Source organism: Clytia hemisphaerica, unplaced genomic scaffold (assembly GCF_902728285.1).
Source record: "Clytia hemisphaerica strain Z4C2 unplaced genomic scaffold, Clytia hemisphaerica genome assembly, whole genome shotgun sequence".
NCBI lineage: Eukaryota > Metazoa > Cnidaria > Hydrozoa > Leptothecata > Clytiidae > Clytia > Clytia hemisphaerica.
In genome coordinates this window covers 1-16,644 of record NW_027104295.1, presented here as the reverse complement: position 1 = coordinate 16,644, position 16,644 = coordinate 1, and positions in this window count along the sequence as shown.

Sequence of the window (16,644 nt, the reverse complement as noted above, 5' to 3'; positions counted from 1 at the left end):
ATTGATGTTCTAGCTTTGTCCGCAAAGGATAACTGTCATGGCGGCTCGAAGATGTCTGATTTTTGAAAATGTTTATCAGTCTTATTTTTAAAAAGTTCTCTAGCTCTTTCTTTTTGTACATTTGGAGAAAAAAAGTTTGAAAGTAAGGCTAGCATTCCGAGCTGGATACATTTGTGAAATATAATGTGAGAAAAACATCACTAAACAAGAAATTCAGACAAAATGCTTATAGTGACACGAAATTTTCAATTGGAAATATCTTTCCAAGACTGTCCCCAGATGATCTGAAATTAACAAACATAAGACTTGAGTGTCTTGGCTCCACTGTGGTATAAAAATCCTTTGGAGGCATGTGGTGGCAAAGTGGTTTTTTTTAGGTTGAAGTTTGAAAATTTCCGGTGTCAACATTAAATTTCTTATACACAACACGTCTTTTGCATCTTTCTCACAGCTTGAAACGTCATAACGACTTATAATTAGCAATTAAGTGGAAGAATCTGACTCTCACAGGAAAGTTTTAAGTCTCTTTTGGGAATTGGATGAGTGATTTTTAATAAGAAATGCAATAAAAATTCTTCGAAAAATCATTTAATGAGGGAAGGAGAGTGAACAATAATATCATTACTGCGGACATAGCTAGTACACAAGAAATCGGCAAAAATCTGTTACTTGTATATCCAGCGTATAATAAATCCTTGGTCTTATACATACAATCATATACACGCTTTCTTTTAAATAAACCAGAGGATTTTGGCTCAAGCTGGGCTATTGTTGATTTCTTCAAAATTCTCAGGGTCAAATGTTCTTAAAATATTCTTATTTTAATAAAATGTTTCAATAATTGTGAGCCTGCATATGTTCTTAACTTTCATTTTGAGCTTCACAATCGATTAAACGATTTTCTGGAAGAATTATACTCTGGTTAGCAGTGTTTACTTCTCTATACTCTTGATTCAGTCTAGGTCTCATTTAGTTGGTTCTCATATATTTATTAGATCTAAGTGTCAGTTTGTTCTTATAAAACTGTTCTCATAAAAAAGTTTGTATTATACCAGGTTTTATATTAGTTCATATATATTTTTTTACCTTAGTATTACTTTTTTTGACATTGTTTTTCTGAAGCTTCTCTCAAGTGTTCTCGAAGATTCTTTTCAATTTGCCATGTTTTGATATTAAAATCTAATAGCTTCGTTTTTTTTGCGTCACCAAGCCTAATGTTAAAGTATGTATATCTTACTCGTTTTTTAAAAAACTGTTTGATAATGTATAGTCTTATTATATGTTAAAATGACTTTTACTTTTAGATATTTTCAAATTAATTCATTGATCTACGCGACCGACCGACCCTGTCAGAATCGAAAAAATAACAATACTGAATTTTTAAAGCTGGAGGACGGACTTAACCCTATTAGCCCCAAGCTTTTTTGACTTTTGTATCCCCAGGGGGGGGGGGTAGAATCTACCACCCTCGATTATTTTCGATCTAGAAGAGCTATGGCCATGAAATTTGGTACAGATGTTCTCCATCATGATACAATTTTCCAGGAAGAAAAGAAAAATTGATGACGTCATTCAAAAACTGATGACGTCATCACAAAATTTCCACCTGTCGGAAAAAAGCCCAAATATATGGTTTACAAAAATGTCTATTACAGTCGAACCAATAAAGATATTTCAATTCTGTTTGAAGATTCTGAAAGATAAAAGACTGTTCTTTAACGTAATTGCCGGTTTTGCAATTTCCTTGAAGATTTTTTCTTAAAATCTATGCAGAAGATGAGTAAAATTTTCAAAATTTGATGACGTCATAAATGATGACGTCATTATTTTCAAAAATTTTCTTTAGATTGTTTAAATTTGTATTATCAATGCCTATCACGTGTCAAAATTTGAAAATTATTGAATAAATAGTTTAGAAGTTATCAGCACTTTAAAATTTTGAGTTTTAAGGAGTTTAGCTGGGTTTTATGTCATGTTTCACAATAAAGTCATAAAACCTGATCTGGACAACCTATGACCCTAACATTTTGTACAAGTACTCTTAATAAGATTTTATTAAAAGTCAGAAAGTTTCAAGTCGTTTGAAAAATTTTTCTCCGAGATATAAACAAAAGAACTCCAGCGTGGTAGATTCTACCCCCCCTGGGGCTAATAGGGTTAATGAGATTTTAATGAGATATTCTCAACTGGAAAAGTTACAAAAGGTTAAATTCATCCTGTATGTTAAGCAACGGATTTCCAATTCTTTATTGTCTTGTTCTTGGTTTAATTCATTTAAAGTAAAACTGGCCAAATAGTTTTGCAAAGTAATAGTTGAAAATTCATTTACGTTCTGGCATTATTTTATTGATTTTTGAGAAATTATAAGAAAAGTTTTCAAAATAAAAAAAAAGTATTTGTACTAGTAATAACTTTGTCCAATGAAACAAGAGGCTATAATTCCCAAAATCACCTTCCAAACCAAGTTATTCCTCTGTAATTATTATAGATGATTTAAAATTCATCCTTCTTATTTTTGTCACTTAATAGAAGTTCCAATGACAACTAACTAATCAAAATATACAAATTGCACAATTATGAAATCGGTTTGTTTTTGAAAAAAGTTGCAGTGCTTTTCTATGAAGATTTCCGATTGGTCTTTTCGCGGGAGTGATTACAACAAGGCTTCTACGGATTAATCATCCTGCTCCTCCCTTACATTTCCAAGTTAAATGTAATTTACTGTAATACTTGAAATAACTATGCATCAATGTGTCATTGTTTTAATGCTGAAAATTTGAATTACACAGCATAACATTCTAACTAGTAAAAGGTATACCTAATTTAAACGCCGGCCTCTTTTACGCCGACCCTTATTATGCCACAGCCTGTTTTTGGGTATACGCCAATTATGGCCATAAATAACGCCAGATCTTTTTCGAATGGCTATTTATGCTTCAATTTACATTAAAATATCATTTCTAGTAGTAAACTGTTGAAATTCCATTGAAAATCACTGATTTTTGCGAAGTTTCAGATATGAAAATAATTAATAATTTTCATCTTCGAATCATACCCAAAACCCTTTAATTAGAAAAAAATAGTAAAAAATTGATGCCACTTTTAAGTAAAATTTGCAAAATTGTGGCTCTTTTTACACCGGCTCTTTTAACGTCTGCCCTTTTTACGCCAAGAGCCTAAATATAACGCCAATGAGGGCCGGCGTAAAAAGAGCCGATAAGGTATTCTTTTTTGCTTGCCATTTTTTAACAAATCCTTCTTAATTTAGCAATTGTAAATGAAAAGGAATTTGGGTTATTGTTTAAAAAAGCGTGTATTGATTTGATTGTAAAAAACTAAGTATTTCAAGACTGTTTCTAGTGAAATAGATCCTTTGCAAACTTTAAGCTTTAAAAACATAAAAAAATAAGCAGATCACAAGTTTATGAAACGTCGTTTCCGGCCCTTAAAAATAGTATTTTTAAAACTTAATTTGCGAAATAAAGTTTGGGATTATATGAACATTGGGTTTTTTATTTCACATTGAAGTTTTCTTTTCCCAAGGTCATCGTGAATTTGATTTTCACAATGATAAAATTAATTTTCACAATGTCTAGAAGAAATAGCTCATAAAATTTCATTTCAAAAGTTTTTGATTGTATTTATCATAGCTTGGGATATTGAAAAATCACAATGAAAAATTGCATAAGAAATCACTATTCTGATTCCACGTTTGGGAAAATCAATTTCCAGCCCCAAAAACATTTTCTTTGGTCTGATTTGGGATTTGTTTTATTCTATGTAATGGCAAATTTGTGAATTTGGTCTTTGCAATGTAAAAATAGTTTTCACAAGTTTCAAAAATAAGCTTGTTAAATTCCATTTTATCACAAGGTTAAAGGGACATAACAGTACTTGCGAAATTTGTAAACAAACTTTATGCAGCGGATACAAAATCAAAACAAATGTCACATGTCAAAATAAAAAATCAAACCAAATATGGCTCATTTTCATTGTTCAATTGTTTTACAAGTTTGTTTTGGCCACGTGATTTTAATTGTTCTCTTTAATGACACGTGGTTCGCGCAATGTTTACATTTTACCACTTTTATGTCCCTTTAAGTTATGTGTTTATTATAGATTGGGATATTGAAAAGGACGATACAAACCAACACAGATTCACTAATTAGACACAAAAAACTCATTTGCGTATCTCTCCTATAGTCTAATTTGGAAATTTGTGAATCTCGAATGTTTTATGATCTAAAAATACCTTTTAGAATCGGCTAGTTTGAAACGCAGGTCACAGGTCATAACACAGGTCACAGGTCATACTACAAGAACGCTATTTAAATCAACCCGAAATATTGACAAAGTAATAAAAATAATGACTTACAAAATATAAGGTGTGTACACCAATTTATAACAAAATAATTTTTCATCCTCAATAGGATGCTGACGGTGCAAGTAGATATAGATGGGCATGTTTTGGAAACAATACGTGCTCCAAGAAAGCTGTTTTAGAGATAGATGGTATAGTGACGTCGTTTTCTCAAAAATAAAAAGAAGGGGATGTGATAGTCAAATATTTATGAAATGTATTCCTTTTGGTACTATTTTTATCAATTCGAGTTATCATACCCAAGGTGATGCAAGGGATATAATGGGATATGATGGAAAAGTGCGCATCAAGTGAGAACGACTGCAAGGGGAAAGCAAAAAGGGTGCATAGGGGGTATAGAGTGAAAAGTGCTCAACAAGTGAGAACGTCTGGAAGGGGAAATTTAAAGGGTGTACATAGGATATGCATTAAAAATAAAATTAAACTGTATTTAAAGTTGAATTCACGCATATCAGCTTTTTTCTTTACGCGCTTTTTCCAAAAGAATTGCACTCGCTTGCTAAGCTCGCTCGAGCGTAATTAAGTTTTGATTTAAATAGCTCTGTAGATAAGAATCGAACTGTTCGTAGATGGAAAGTGCGTGGAACCATTATCACATTTCAAAAGATCTTCAAATGATGAGTTGTAGTCTGAGTAAACGATTCTCAAGCATCTTTTATGAAGATTGTCGATTTTATCCTCTAGAGCCCTGCTATTGAACATCCATATGCGAGGACAGTAATAGTGCACCACGCTGAATCTAAAAATATATTTAATTTTTGACATAATCATACTGTCGGGTTTTTTTTCCACTAACGGCTTAAGCTAACATGATTAAAGATAGTTATAGCACTTTTCTACAAGATCTTCATTTTTTTCTTCTTCATTTTCATCTTCATTTTTAGAATTTTTTTGAAGATTTTTTTATTTTAAATTGTTCCAGTCACTAATATCTTTCCAATGATACCAAATTTATAAAGATTGAAGAATTCCTTCAAAAGTTTATCGGTAAATGAAAAAAGAGTGCACACTTATCGTGAATAGACTTTAGTCCGGGAGCTGGGGGAGGTCAACTATGACAGTCGTAGAGGCACGTGCAAACATATATCATCATGTAGCACTATGTCTGAAGTTTCCGAATTTACTTGTTTGCTGTCCGAAATTTTCTTGCATATAGATGTCTATTTTACGGACCAGAATGCAAAAAAAGCAATATTTTTTTACGTCAATTGTGTTTACTAAATTGTATCTAACTTCTAAACGGTTTATGGAATTAAAACGAAACTTTCCCAATCTGTTTCTGATAAATAGGGCTAACTTTCAATAACAAAACTTTGCTGTGTCCCTGCCATTTTTTTTCATTTCATAGTGATTGTGCAAAAGTTTCACCTTTTTTTCCACTCCTACCGACAAACATTAAAAAAAAAACATGTTTTAAACTAAATTTTTTGACGTATTTTTTCCATTGAATTGATCCTTAGCATATAAGTAAACGTTGAAAGTTTTGTTTCAAAAACTTAAATGAAACTCAAGATATTCAATTTTAAAGACAACCATGTATAATCAAAAACATAACAAAATGATAAAACTGACGTCGAAAAACGAAAAGTAAAAAATACAGACCTAGACGTCAAAATTGTTCAACAACTTTTCAACAAACCATATCCAGCTTTCGTTTTTTATATTCTAGTATTTGGAGGATACCAAAACGCCGTACAATGTAATGCATTACTAAACAATTATCCCCCAAATATGCTTTTGCACATTAATATAAGACAACTTTAGGGAAATTGGGCTATGGATTGAAAGTCTAGTGGTAAGAAATTTTCTAGGGGTAGAAAATCTGCATGAGGTGCAAAAAGACGTTCAACGTTCAACGCCGTCAAGAGGAGGCTTTTTAGAGCTTTGTTAGATTTTCGAAAACTGTTTACAGAACGTTTTAGCGTATTGATATAGATTAGAGAGACAATTTTAAAGTGAAAGTTTAAAAGGCCCTCTTGCCATAACTTTGAATAAAAAAACTAAATTTACGCATGCCACAGTTGGCTTGCTGGTTCAAAAGAATGTACATTCTTCATAGAGATCAGAGTTCAAACCAGGACAAAGTAGAATATAAAGAAGTTTTGAAAGTTATAATAAGAATTCTTCGAAAGCAAAGATTATATTTGGGAAGAAGGTTAATTTTAACCCATCCAGCTCAAATGTTCCTGTATAGAAACAGTGACTTGGCGTCTCAAAGTTCGTCTAGTGGTAGGAGATCTGCATGGGGTGCAAAAAGACGATGGTTTAACCAAGGACACTTGTATAGCGAAGCTGGACTGAGTACAACGGCTATTTCTCTTTCTCTTTTTAACACATGTCTGTCGGAGCGAATCCGCGAACCCCGGTGTGCATAGCACTACTTCGTCACATATCCTTACTTCGTCTCCTATTATTATTTTCTTTTCTACGTCATAATTTATTCTTAAAAATTAAACAGCTAAATATACATGGTTTCTCCTAGATTATTGTTAATCAATTAAACATGACGTAACATATGCTATTATGTAAGCTAAGAAGTTGATTGACAGATATCTTTGAATAAAATATGGCAAATTGATTGACAGATATATTTTTCTAGGATACATAAAATAATTACCGTTAGTTGTGAAAATGATGGGCGCAGAGGTAAAGAAAAAAAATATTTTGACATTTTACATTTCTTTAACTGACCAATCAAATCACTACTATCCATGTAATATTTTGAAGAGTGAGTGCACGATGAACAGTCGTCATTGAAACTCTAAAGCGCAATGCTGATGTGTGGTCAAAAAAAAATTATCCTTACTTGGTCACGGGGCATTGTAGGATCGTTCTTTAAAAATTTTGCAAAAATTTATTATCCTTACTTGGTCACGATGCATTGCGTAAGAGTTCTTTAAAGATTTCGCAAAAATTTATATTCACACTACACGGTCAAGTGATTTAAAAGTTAGATTTTACAGATAAGTCAAAACAATTTTCATTACACGGTCACATGACTTGAAAGTTAGATTTTGCAGATCAGTCAAAAAAATTCATCCTCACTTGGTCACATGACTTAAAAGTTAGATTTTGCAGATCAGTCAAAAAAGATTATCCTTACTTGATCACATGACTTGAAAGTTAGATTTCGCAGATCAGGCAAAAAATTTCATCCTTACTTGGTCACGATGCATTGCGTAAGAGTTCTTTGAAATATTGCAAAAATTTATATTTCCACTACACGGTCACGTGATTTAAAAATTAGATTTTACAGATTAATTCAAAAATTTATCACTACTTGGTCAGATGACTTGAAAGTTAGATTTCGCAGATCAGGCAAAAACATTTATCCTTACTTGGTCACGATGCATTGTGTAAGAGTTTTTTAAAAATTTTGCAAAAATTTATATTCCCGCTACACGGTCACGGGATTTAAAACTTAGGTTTTGCAGATTAATTCAATAAATTTATCATTACTTGGTCACATGACTTGAAAGTTAGATTTTGCAGATCAGTCAAAAAAAATTATCCTTACTTGGTCACATGACTTGAAAATTAGATTTCGCAGATCAGGCAAAAATTTTATCCTTACTTGGTCACGATGCATTGCGTAAGAGTTCTTTAAAAATATTGCAAAAATTTATTTTCCCACTACACGGTCACGTGATTTAAAAATTAGATTTTACAGACTAATTCAAAAATTTATCACTACTTGGTCACGCATCATTGCGTAAGAGTTCTTTAAAAATTTCGCAAAAATTTATACTCCCACTACACGGACACGGGATTTAAAAGTTAGATAGTACAGATTAGTCAAAAATATTTTCATTACATGGTCACATGACTTGAAAGTTAGATAGTACAGATTAGTCAAAAATATTTTCATTACATGGTCACATGACTTGAAAGTTAGATTTTGCAGATCAGTCCAAAAAATCTATCCTTACTTGGTCACATGAATTGAAAGTTAGATTTGCAGATCAGTCTAAAAAATTTATCCTTACTTGGTCACATGAATTGAAAGTTAGATTTGCAGATCAGTCTAAAAAATTTATCCTTACTTGGTCACATGAATTGAAAGTTAGATTTTGCAGATCAGTCAAAAAGATTTATCCTTACTTGGTCACATGACTTGAAAGTTAGATTTTTGCAGATCAGGCAAACAAATTTATCCTTACTTGGTCACGATGCATTGCGTAAGAGTTCTTTAAAAATTTCGCATCAATTTATATTCCCACTACACGGTCACGTGATTTAAAAGTTAGGTTTTGCAGATTAATTCAAAAATTTATCACTACTTGAAAGTTAGACTTCTTACTCATTAGAAATATTCAGAAATTCGACCAAAAACACGAAGGATTATTTGGTCACGCCTTTTTACTCATGAAAATTTTTCATAGTTTTGTCCAAAAACACCAAACACTACTTGGTCACGCCTTTTTCCTTATTAGAAATGTTAATAGTTTGGATCAAAAACATCAAATACTACTTGGTGACGTCTTTTTAGTCATTAAAAATGTTTATAATTTCGACCAAAAACACAAAACACTACTTGGTCACGCCTTTTTACTCATTAGTAATGATCATACTTTCACACAAAAACAGCAAACACTACTTGGTCACAATTTGCTCTTCATTAGGAAGGCTCATAATTCGGACTAAAAACACCAAATACTAATTGGTCACGCCACTTCACTCATAAGAAATGTTTATAATTCGGACCAAAACACCAAACACTACTTGGTCACGCCTTTTTACTCACAAGAAATATTTCTAAGTTGCACCCAAAACATCAAACACTACTTGCTTACGCCTTTTTACTCATTAACATGTTCATAATTTGGACCAAAACACCAAACACTACTTGGTCACGCCTTTTTACTCATTAAAAATGATCATACTTTCACACAAAAACACCAAACACTACTTGGTCACGCCTTTTTACTCACAAGAAATATTCTAATTTGCACCCAAACATCAAACACTACTTGGTCACTCTGTTTTTATACTTAAAGATGCTCATAGTTTGCACCAAAACACCAACCACTACTTGGTCACGCCTTTTTACTCACAAGAAATATTCCTAATTTGCACCCAAACATCAAACACTACTTGGTCACTCTTTTTTTATTCTTAAAGATGCTCATAGTTTGCACCAAAGCACCAAACACTACTTGGTCACGCCTTTTTAATAATTAGAAATGTTCATGGTTTGGATAAAAAACAATAAACACTACTTGGTCACGCCTTTTTACTCATAAGAAATATTCCTAATTTGGACCAAAAACACCGCATACTACTTGGTCACGCCTCTTTACTCGTAAGAAATGTTCCTAATTTGGACTTGAAACACCTAACAATACTTGGTCACACCATTTTTTTCATTAGGAAATTTCATGATTTAGACCAAACACTACTTGGTCGCTACTTTTTACTCATTAAAAATATTCCTAATTTGGACCATAAACACTAAGCACTACTTGATCACGCCTCTTTACTCGTAAGAATTGTTCCTAATTTGGACCTAAAACACCTAACACTACTTGGTCACGCCTTTTTACCCATAAAAAATGTTCATAGTTTGGTCCAAAAACACCAAACACTACTTGGTTGCGCCTTTTTACCCATAAAAATGTTCATAGTTTGGTCCAAAGACATCAAACACTACTTGGTCACGCCTTTTTCTCATTAGAAATGTTCATAGTTTGGTTCAAAAACACCAAACACTACTTGGTCGCGACTCTTTACTCCTTAAACATTCAGTTATTTTTCACATAAAACCCCACCAAATGTTATTTAATCATATCTTTCATTAAAAGCTCTCCCCACTTCCATTATTCGTCCAAAAATTTCTTACATATTTAAAGAATTTTACGATATATTGAAAGTTCAGGTGAAAAGGAGTTGCTTCCTTGCACTTTTATTTTGACTTGTTATAAGGAGACTTTATCATTACTTTAGAGATACGAAAGAAACTTCCACATATAGATCACTGTGAAAACTAATTTATCTAAAATTATTTAAAAAATAATATCAAATTCGATTCCATTATTTCATTAGTTTTCTTGTGCCGCTTCTTAGAAGCCGTATAGGGGCGGGTTTGTAGGGGTTCGAAATACCGTTTTCCCGTCAAAATTTTTGCTGAATCCCGGAATCCCGAAAATTGAAAAAAATAATAACACCGTCACACCGGTTTGTACAGGTTCAAATACCACAAAAAATAAGGCCAAATACCGTCGCCGTCTGATTTTAAAATACCGTTTTCGCGTCTTTTTTTTCGTCAAATCCCGTAATACCGTACTAAAAAAGGGCCAATCCCGTCACACCGTAAAAGTATACCCCCCCCGTATACAGTATGTTCTTTATATAGTTTTTGATAAAAAAAGGGTTCAGGCATTATGAGATTTCAACCTTTTGTATTACTCTTTGCTAGACGGAACAAGAAAGCAATCATCCATTCAGTTTGTTTGTTAACACCTTTAAAAAAAGAGAGATCAACCATAGACTATTTCTTGTTTCATTTGTTTAGTAACACCTTCACATGAAAGAACAATCTTTTTGTTTAATTTCAACAGCTATAAAGGTGTTACAGAAATATACAATAAAAAAAAAGCAAGTAGAAACCACCTCTAATTTCAAGATCAATCGGAAATAATTTATGCGGTTATTCATGCATATATTATGACGTAAAAGAGAAAATAACAATAGAAGACGAATTAGTCATATCCCAGACAACACACAACGTCAAAACAACGTCCATGTGACATTCATAACGTCCAAATAACGTTATTTGAACGTTGAAACAACGTTGTGTGCCAGCTTGGATGTGACGAAGTAGTGCTATGCACAAGGAGGGGCATATGTTTTAGAATTTTTGACCAACTTGGTTTCATGAAAATTTAACTCGTCAATTTAAGGTGCACCATAGATGAACGAGTTAATTAACTCGTAAGTTTAAGGTGCACCATAAATTGACGAGTTAAATTATCTACTTGTGACGTCATAATTTCCTATTGATGACGTCACAGTTAATGTAACTCGTGTTTTTTGTAGCTCGTGTTTTTTAACTCATGTTTTTTAACTCGTGTTTTCCGAGCCTCCACTTGCAGTATGATCAATATTTTTTGGGAAATTTATACAATCATTGTATTTAAAGATTTTGTCAATATTTTTTTTAAGAACGCGTCATGTTGTCAGCATTATGACAATGACATAACAGTATTAAGTATTTGGCTTTGCTAGCCAGCACGTTACCACTTTCATGATCTTAAAGTAAATAATATGTTTGGTACTGGCTAATGTGAAATTTGTACTTTTGGGCTACATTAGTTTAAATTAGAAAATTTTCGGTCACCGTAAAGTTTTACGAACTCCCCAACTCGAAACTAGCAACTCCCCAACTCCCCAATTCACCAACTAGAACATTACCTAGACTCGTTTTATGTCATCAACACTTGTTTGACGCGAACAAACACTTAAGTGTTCTTTTCACATTCTTGGAATTTTTCTCATTAAAAAGCTTATCCAATTAAGTAAATTTATACTGGCTTTTATCAAGTCAAGGTATCTTTTTCCACTGACGTCGGACTGCTAAATGCTCAATCCTTTTCTTGAAGAACTCAATTTACGATTTTCGAGAAATTGTTTGTTTCTATCTGAAATAATCTTATTTGTTTTCCTGTTTCTTTGGATTATGTTCTGTAAATTTTCATAACGATTTCGAGACCGAAAGAAAATTGTATCTGCTCTCTCCACCGTAGAGAATGTTTAAATCAAGTCCTCGGAATACTAAAAAGTGACCTTTGAAAGTAACCAGTGACACTATTTGACAAAAACATCAGGGTCATTAAGTATGATGTTTGTAAGCTTTGTTACACCAAATATTTTAATTATACTGAATGAGATACCAGAAGTGTGAATAGATGGAACTTGTCAGTAGGAAAAAATTGGGAAGGCCAGTTTTATGAATCTAATCAATTATTCTATTGTCTTTATGCTGATAAAATGACTAATTTCGACAGAAATAACAATCGGATGATGAAATACAAAGCTTCTCAAACAATTTTCAAAAAATTTTGTGCCACTAATTATTTTGATACTGATGATACCAAAGGATAGAAATTGACACCATGATCAAGCTCCAAGAGCGTTAAAATGGTTGTTTTACGTATTTGGCACGTGGCTTTAAATAGATGAGACAGGGGTGAGCTTACTCTTCAATATGATGTATATTCAAATGATTAGGAGAGACACTCTACGTTGAAGAAAGGGAAAAAACTCGATAACCCAAATTTATCTGGTCGCTGGTCATGGTCGCCGGTCGTGGTCGTGGTCATCATTTCTGGTCGACGTTTAGAAACGCCCGTGATTTTGGCTGACATTAAGGTTTTGTATTGTGGGGGAGATAACTATTAAAAATCAATTGAGTATCTATAAGACTGTAAGGGTTCCAGAATTACAAAAATCAAAAATCCTCCCTCAACGAGTCATAGATTCTTGAAATTTGGACTGAAAATTTAAAACTTTGGCTGAAGTGAAATTTGGAGTAAATAGTCTATCTAAGGGTGGCAAAAATGGACAAAATTTTCGAAAATTTTCTCTCTCTGAGGGTTGATTTTCAAACTTTGACTCGGACATACCCGTTATCTAGCAAACCCCCCGAGCACAAGATGGATAAAAGAATGTTGGCAGTTCTCTACGTTTAACAATTTTCAATGCATCGGTGTTTGTTTTCATATTCTGATGACCGAAAACTTTTTAGAACGCCGAATGACAATGTCAGAATTTCTTCGTTACGAAGCATATGTTTCCAGATATCATCGAGAGGAAGGCTATCGACACCAGGTGCTCTATACACTGTTACACAACTTAGTTATTCAATTACCCCCCCCCCCCGTAAACTTCATCCAATCTTTTTTTACACCTTTTTCTATTGTCTATAGGTGCGAAAAATAAAAGACTGGGACGGTTTTAGGGTGGTAAAACGGACAAAAAATTGCCCGTGCGGCAATTGGTGGCTACGGTCGAAAAGGTGTGTTTGATTACATTTTCTTGATTGCTTATGCATCTGAAAAAGATCGGATCTATACAATGAAAAGATATAAAAAATCAAAAAGGAATACACGTTTTTCTTCAATTAGAACAACTAAAATTTGGTTGAGCCCGGATGTGCTTATTTCCTTAGCTTTTTTCAGTATGAAATGTTTTTTAAATGCGCGTTCTTCATTTTTTAGATTACTCTAAATCGAAAAAATCATGCAAAATGAAATCTGGACAATACAGTATATGACTCTCTATTTTAGAAAATCTATCCCTAAGTTCGGTTAGAACTGCTTGAAAAGAGGAAAAAATTGTAGTTTCTTGTCATTTTCTTCCAAACTGAGGCTGGGTATGTTCTTACAATGTTCTTGATTTTTCGACGAATTTCAGCCTGAATGTTCTTATAAACTGGGTTCTAATAAAAAAACGTGTAACATCCAACTTCCCAGGTGGTGGTACTCATCCGGATCCGCTTCAACGCTTGCGAAGAGCTATATTTACGATTAAAAATTACATATTTTTTCTCTTTGTTTGGAACGCGTTATTTTATCAAAACAATGAGAAACGACAAATTGTCGTGTTTTTAACAGGGAAAGTACTAGAATCGGATCAAATGCGATAAAGTGAGCCGCTTCGAGACGTTTGTATAAGCAGTGTAGTGTCAACTCGATGAACGGAGGTTAGACATCATTTCATGAGCCCCCCCCCCCAACGTGGTCCCAAATCACGTCATCACATCAAAAGAATTTTCTTATTACGTCGTCACGCCAATACCAATCCTCTCATCCCGCGTTACGTCAAAACAAATCACACTCTTATCACGCTATCACACATTTTCGAGACATAAATCACACCCACCACGCAAACCGCTGGTGATGAAGCCTAAATAAACTACACGCTTTTTTTATAAGAGTACACTTCATAAGAATTTCCATGATGAAAATGGCCAAACAATTAAGAATAATGCTAAAAAAATCACCATCATGGAATTTTGCTACTCAAGCTAAGGATACCATTTTTAGAGCATTTTCAATCATAAATTGTCAATTAACCCCAAGTAAGGATCACTTCTCTCACAAAAATGTCATTTATGCTTGAGACGTATGTACTAAATGTTAAATCTAGTCTGAATTAGGATTCTAACCTAAGAATGTTGTAAGAATGTTTTAGGATAAATCTCCCAAGAATGTGAAGAATATCCATGATGAAATGGATTTACACCATTCTTATAAAAAAAAGCGTGTAATCTGCTTTAACAGACTTAACAAACAAATGCAAATGCGCTTATCAGGGTCTATTTGCATGTACTTAAACATCAATTAATACCACGAGGTGGATTGATAGGCCGATTTTCCGGTAGAAAATGTTCAGAAATTTAGCAAGTCGGATTAAATTTTCTACAAGAAGTAAAACAGGAATTATCTGCAAATGTGTGTTATCTAACTATCGTTCAATTTTGTCTTACGATAAAATCATGGGAAAATTGATAGATTTTTTGTACTTTTCTAAGAAAAAAGGGGGAAAATGTCATTTCGCTTTCTTTGTTCTGAGAGGCTTCGTCTTGTGACAGCCAGATGATTTATTTTTCCGCTTTCTATCCATTTCGCAATGACATAAATTTAATGTCAAAAATCTAACCGCAAAGATGATTTGATAGAAAATTTCAATTGAACCATTTGCTTTCAAACCTCTTTTAGGTCCCAAATAGAAGGGGGTCAAAATCATTTCAAAATACAATAAACGGGAGGGGGCTATTTGCCGGGGGTTGGGAATTTTCTAAAAACCCAAGATAATGTAATTATATACTTAAACGAGGCTGTTAAGAGTGATTCAGCTTTTAAAAGCTTAAAGCATTTTCGAGAGTAAATAAACGGGGGGGGGGGGTTTCTAATAAGCAAACAGATGAATCTACCTTTATGCATGGGTCAGAATAATGGGCACTTTCAAAGGGGCGTACCAGTTTGTCGGTGTGTCGGTATTAAGCTGTTTTTGCGTCGGTATTGTGATCAACAAGATATGTGTCGGTATTTCGGTGTTTGAGATGCTTTTCGGTGACGGAAAATGTTAAATTTTCAATCAGTGATACGATAATTTTGCTTAAGTGCTCTGACCATAGTGAATTTTTCATAATTGCCGTGTTTAAAATGTGTTTTCTGACTGATGTAACCAACAAAACTATGGCATGTTATACATTTTCTGTTAGACAAATTATTCCTGAATCTGAAAATTCAAAAATAGCATTGAAAAAATTTGATGAAGAAGAAAATGAAGACTTTTGCGAGGAAGAGTATTTCAACTTTGAAGAGCTTAGTTTCGGCGAAGAAAAAACATTTTGAAAAAATTTTCGCAGTAGATGGTGTATCTTTTACCGAACAATAAAAAATTTTGCGGAAAATTTTTGTAAATGCTTCTTTGTCTCGAAATCTTCAAAAAAGTGGTTTTTCATCAATTTTTCATCTGGATTTTGCTTAAAAAAACAGTAATAACTTTTGACACATCTTTTTAGAAAAATCCGCAAAATTAAAAATAGTTCAATTCTTTGTGGACAGTGTAAAGAAATTTTGAAACAAAAAAGTTAATTACCCATTAAAACTAAGCACTTTTTGTAAAAGAGGGTGATGCAACATATTATTAACATCTTTTTAAAGTTCATAACGTCATTTTTGCAATTAAATTCTTAATTACTCTTAAGGGATTCGATTAAAAAGCAATTAATAAAGGCAATTCTTTGTTAAAAGTGTTAAGGAACCTGAAATATAACTTTTATGTTCAAATACCAAAATCAATTTTTGGACTATGGTCAGAGCCCTTAAAACGTCGGAGAAACGGTGCTAAATAAAAGGGCTATTTCTTAGAAGTGCTAATGAAATACTACCTACTTGGAAATGCCATTCAACTGTCACTAACAGCTTGAACAAAATATCGGTGTCGGTATTTCGTAATAAATGCGTGGGTATTGCGGTGATTTTTTGAAAAACTATCGGTAATTCGGTGCTTGGACCCTCGTACGCCCCTCCCCCACCTAATAAATTGATTTGATATTTATGTATTACTATTTTTAAGCACAGTCTCAAGTAGCAATGAAATCATTACACGTTTCTTTTTTTATAAGAACGTCAAAAATTTTTGAAGCCTTCGGATGTTCTTAGTTTTTTGGATTTGAAGCCTAAAAATGTTCTTAAAATGTTCTTATTTTCAGCATTTTTTGAGTATTTTGATGTAATTTCTTAAGAAAATGCATG